This window comes from Engraulis encrasicolus, chromosome 11, assembly GCF_034702125.1.
Source record: "Engraulis encrasicolus isolate BLACKSEA-1 chromosome 11, IST_EnEncr_1.0, whole genome shotgun sequence".
Taxonomy (NCBI): domain Eukaryota; kingdom Metazoa; phylum Chordata; class Actinopteri; order Clupeiformes; family Engraulidae; genus Engraulis; species Engraulis encrasicolus.
The window spans coordinates 3,957,693-3,964,035 of NC_085867.1; positions in this window are offsets into that span (position 1 = coordinate 3,957,693).

A 6,343-nucleotide genomic window follows, 5' to 3' on the forward strand; every position below is an offset into this window, starting at 1 on the left:
TTCCTACCACTCCTGTCCACCTTATAAACTTAGATATTAAATACAAAATATAAAAGAAATGTGTTTAATATTTATACATGGATCTTTGAAGTGCATAGGCTTAAAACCAAACGACTATTGTGAAAATGAGGCAAAAAAAAAAAATGGGGCAAATGATAACACTGTTTTAATGGTTCACTATTACAGTGAATGTACCACATTAGGTACAGTGTAATAACCATTGTAACAATATTTAATACCATGTAATACCAGTGTAACACCATGTACCAATTTGTACATCATGTATTTGTGTGTAAGTGGTATTACATGGCATTGCATATTGTTACACTGGTTATTACACTGTACCTAATATGGTAGATTCACTGAAATGGTGAACCATTAGAATAAGGTGTTACCGGGCAAATCAATCGACCCAGTCAGAAGCTATGGGCCAAATTAAAATTCCGCCATTTTGAGAGTGTTGACCTCCACACTCGAATCAGTTCATGAACCTACCCTAGAAATATTCGGCCATCTTGAATTCAGCCATCTTGAAAGTGTTGACCTCCAAACTCAAATCAGTTCATGAACCTACCCTAGAGCATTCACACACCAAATCTGGGATAAATCCATCCACCCGGTCAGTAGTTATGGGCCAAACAAAAATTCGGCCATCTTGAAAGTGTTGACCTTAAAACTCGAATCAGTGCATGAACCTACCCTAGAGCATTCACACACCAAATCTGGGACAAATCCATCCACCCGGTCAGAAGTTATTGGCCAAACAAAAATTCGTCCATCTTGAAATCAAAAATTATCGCGTTAACACGAAAGACCTTACGCGGCGGCGGACAATATATAACTTTTTATATCCCCGAAATGCGGAGCGTCGGGGATGTAATGGTTTTGCGTGCAGCGCCGTGTCTGCCACCGCCGCCGCGTAAGGTCTTTCGTGTTAACGCGATAACTTTTGAACGGATGTTTGGATTTGTCCCAGATTTGGTGTGTGAATGCTCTAGAGCAGGTTCATGAACTGATTCGAGTTTGGAGGTCAACAATTTCAAGATGGCCGAATTCAAGATGGCCGAATTTTTGTTTGGCCCATTACTTCTGACCGGGTGGATGGATTTGTCCCAGATTTTGTGTGAATGCTCTAGGGTGGGTTCATGAACTGATTAGAGTTTGGAGGTTAACACTTTCAAGATGGCCGAATTCAAGATGGCCGAATTTTTGTTTGGTCCATAACTTCTGACCGGGTGGATGGATTTGTCCCAGATTTGGTGTGTGAATGTTCTAGGGTATGTTCATGAACTGATTCGAGTTTGGAGGTCAACAATTTCAAGATGGCCGAATTCAAGATGGCCGAATTTTTGTTTGGCCCATTACTTCTGACCGGGTGGATGGATTTGTCCCAGATTTGGTGTGTGAATGCTCTAGGGTGGGTTCATGAACTGATTAGAGTTTGGAGGTTAACACTTTCAAGATGGCCGAATTCAAGATGGCCGAATTTTTGTTTGGTCCATAACTTCTGACTGGGTGGATGGATTTGTCCCAGATTTGGTGTGTGAATGTTCTAGGGTAGGTTCATTAACTGATTCGAGTTTGGAGGTCAACAATTTCAAGATGGCCGAATTCAAGATGGCCGAATTTTTGTTTGACCCATCACTTCTGACTGGGTGGATGGATTTGTCCCAGATTTGGTGTGTGAATGCTGCAGGGTAGGTTCATGAACTGATTCGAGTTTGGAGGTCAACACTTTCAAAATAGTGGAATTTTTATTTGGCCCATAACTTCTGACTGGGTGGATTGATTTGCCCGGTAACTCCTTAATTTAATGGTTCACCATTTCAGTGAATCTACCATATCAGGTAGGCCTACAGTGTAATAACCAGTGTAACAATATTTAATACCATGTAATACTAGTGTAATACCAGTGTAAAAATAGGCAATACCAGGTACAGTGTAATAACCAGTGTAACAATACGTAATACCATGTAATACTAGTGTAATACCAGTGTACAAATATGCAATACCATGTAATACCACTTACACACAAATAGCCTACATGATATAAGTACAAAATTGGTACATGGTGTCACACTGGTATGACGTGGTATTAAATATTGTTACACTGGTTATTACACTGTACCTAATGTGGTATACCCACTGTAATAGTGAACCATTAAAACAGTGTTACCATTTGCCCCATTTTTTCCTTTCACTTTCCATTTTCACAATAGTCATTTGGTTTTAAGCCCATGCACATCATTGATCTATGTATAGATATTAAATATGTTTATTTTATATTTTGTATTTATCATAAACGTTCATGAAAAGGTGGACGGGAGTGGTAGGAATGATTGGGGACTGGAAGCGTCGCGTTTCGGGGATATACCTTAAGCAGTCGAAGGCGACTGCACAGGCAGTCTAGTTTAGCTTTAGTATTAAGATCATTTTGGCCAAGAATCAATTTCATGTATGAGAGAACTTTGACATAAGGTAAAACATTGTTGGGCTTGGTTCTGCCTCCAGTAGGGGTATCTGGAATACAAAGGCCCTTTTGCACCCTTTGTCACTAGCCTAAAAGAACCCATGCCGTTCTGGGGGCAATATTAGCCTGGTTCTCACAGACTTTGCATGTGTGTAGCTTCGGAGCTGTCGGTGAGAACGAGGCTAGTGAAATATGGCTGTCCTCAGGAAGTTTGTGAACAGTAATGCGGTTGTTGTACACCAATTGTTCTTCTGCCCCCTGCATGTTCGGATGAAGATAGTTGGATGCATACCTGTCAACTTTGAGCTCCCAAAATCCGGGAAAAGTCCCATATTTTAAGCCAAAATTCGAGAAATTTTCCTAAGGTCAAATTCTGACAGTCAACGGGATGACAGAGACGGATCTGACGGTGCGTTCTACTCTACTTTTCACAACAGTGCGTGTGCAAAGACAGTCCAGTCTAAAACCCCTCAGCACACGTTTTACAGCGTGGAAAAACAATGAAATAAAAACAAAACAATGAAATGAGCACAATGAGTTTCTTAATGTTTTTTATCGCATAAGTTGTATGTAAAAAACTTCGTGCTGGTACAGGTTGTGATTAGGTTAATCGCATGATTCGCTGTTCCGAGGCTGTTTTATGCGTTGCATGAACTGACGGTTTCTGAGGAAAAGACTGGGCGCACAAGCGCTACGGAGCTTGAGGGTGACAGCTCGTATTTTCAAGGAACTTCAATTCTTGGTGGCATCTGGCATAGCCTACAATCTTCTGGCAGGTAGCTTGAAGCAAGACCCTCTGTCTCTCACTTCAAGAGGGGGTGTGGCTCTTCTGGCTAACTGACGGGGGCCGTGGGTATAATTATTGGACCGACGGTGCTTTTTGATAATGTGAAATCGGAAAGAAATCGGGAAATAAGTCAAAATTAGGGAGTTTCCCGGAAAATTAGGGATGGTTGACTGGTATAGTTGGATGGTTTATGAATGTGGATGTTGAGGCACTTTCCGATGTGGCAGTGTGAGATGAGGACAGGTGTGTGTGTGTGTGTGTGTGTGTGTGTGTGTGTGTGTGTGTGTGTGTGTGTGTGTGTGTGTGTGTGTGTGTGTGTGTGTGTGTGTGTGTGTGTGTGTGTGTGTGTGTGATGTGACATGAGGACAGGAGTGTTTACCGGCGTGGTGTTTACTCTCACCTTGATCTGGCTCTACCCCTGATGGAGCTGAAGATCACTTTACTTCCAGAGTGTACTTTGCATTGATTTACACAGTAAACAATCAGAGTAAACGGTCTCTTCCTAGGCAGATTGCTGTCATTTAATTGCCCAAATGCTTTGAGCAGCTGCTGTTTCAATGTGTTGCCGCAGCGTTTCAACAGAAATACTTGTAGGCCTACTTTGGTGAGGTGTTAACCTTATTAGGCCTGTCACGATAACAAATTTTGCCAGACGATAAGTTGGGCAAGAAATGATTAGTGATGTTGATGTTGATCTTACGATGTTGATCTTATGAACGATTACTTATTTTATGGTGGCTGGATGTACACATTTGTTGTTCACTGTTACTGTATGAATGACTGGAGTGTAAAAATATTTAATTAAATAAATACTTAAATAAATAATTGTATTATCTTCCTGCAAGGTAAAAGAATGCTAAAAAGTTTTCATTAAAATTATGGCTTTTGTTTTTTAAATTTCAAACTATTCTGAAAATGGTTTAGAAATTGCCCTCAACCTCTCTCTATCTGGGACACAACGTGTGGTTATATTTATAATTACACCTTGACATTTTGAATATGGCCATCAAACCTGATTAAAGAAATAATAGAACAGAATGAGGTGACTCAGGCAGGATTTTCTGCTTACAAAAGGCTGGCCTACTTGCTATGATAACTTTTTAAACTGCCCTGTAAAGCTAAGGAACAATATCTTGTTAGGCGTTAAATTGTTATGCTATTATGAAAGACAAAATTACATTATTGCTTGAATAGGTAGTAACAGAAATGGACTGGTAATCTGGCATACATGGAATTTTCCCTGGGGGGCCTTGGCAAAAGGTCCATAGGTTAGATGAGGCAGCCTATCTGTGCATCTTTCATAGTGGACTGAGGTGCTGTTTCCACGTAGCAGGATTTTTTAGCAGGGTATTTTTTTCTCCTGTTTAGTGTAAACGCAACATGTGGATGAAAAAAAATCCTCCACTGTAACAAATGCGTTTCAGCCCCCTAAAGAGGATTTTTTTTCCTCCTCCTTTTTATACCTGGATTTTAAATAAATGCTACGTGGAAACGGAAGGCCAAAACCATTGCAAAACCAACGCAACCAGGAGAAAAACATATCCACATATAAAAATATCCAGCTACGTGGAAACTGGAAACAGGGCTGGTCTATGCCAAAAATGCCTGGACCCGTTTGTGGTCCCATTACATCCCCAGGCAGAAAGACCATTTGAATGCATTTTCTCAGTTTCAGTGTTTGTGTTATCACAGTGCAATTTGCCTTTGCCGGCCAGTGCTCCAGCACGTCTTTCTATAATAAGAGATGGGCCGTATAGTAGGCTACAGTATATATAGCTTTGCCATACCTCCCAGTGCTCCAGCACGTCTTTCTATAATAAGAGATAGGCCGTATAGTACAGTATATATTAGCTTTGCCGATACCTCCCTGTACTGTGTTTTATAAACGCCTTTGCCATTCACCTCATTAACATTAGATGCCATTTCCACTAAATCAATTTTCATTTAACTGCACACAGAATACCCTACTACAGTAGTCTGCACTTTTCTGCTTGCTCCAGTTAAATATAATTACTACAGGTCCAGCCAGGGCTTGACCGGGTTAAATGTGCAGTGATTTATCGCCCGGCTTTCAAAATAACATGCTAAACTCACCAAAGTGCTGTTGCATTACTGTAATTGTTATATTATAGATCGCCATCTCTCATCACGCTGTTATTGGATGTAAGTGTAGAGTTGATGACCTTTGACCTGCGGATGGCGCCATAGGCTGCTCCTGATGAAGAGGTGGGTCAACACAGCAACACGGCCCATTGACTTCAGCCCTCACAGCCTCAGGTGGTTCCTGCACAGGTGGACTGCCTGTAAGGTGGGACTCTACACGCACACATACAAAAACACCCATTCACATCCTTTGCACCTCAGGGCTCACACTTGGGCACACACATAGCCCACCATGCACAAACACACACACACACACACACACACACACACACACACACACACACACACACACACACACACACACACACACACACACACACACACACACACGGTATATTGCATGGTCCACACCCACACACAGATACACAATTCAGGTGGTTTCTGCACAGGTGGGCTACCTGTTGAGTGGGACTCTACACACACACACACACACACACACACACACACAGAAACACCCATTCCTTTGCATCTCAGGGCACACAGTTAGTTGGGCACACACATTCATGCAAAGACACAACACTGTAGTCTGAGACTCAGCTGTCACACAGATACGCCCACAGTCATCGCACCTCAATGTTCTCTCTCTTCCCTGCATGCATGCACGCACGCACGCACGCACGCACGCACGCACGCACGCACGCACACATGCAAGCATGCATGCACACACACACACACACACACACACACACACACACACACACACACACACACACACACACACACACACACGGTATATTGCATGGTCCACACACACACAGATACACAATGACATGGACACTCATACAAAGACATCCATGGCCAGCCCTTTGATGCTTCAAACAGTCCCAGCAGCAGGGGTGTCATGATGGCCCACTCCCCTTCAAGTGACCCGGTGTGAACTGACAGACTGTTTGTTTGCTTTTCATTTCATCTTGTTCCATTCC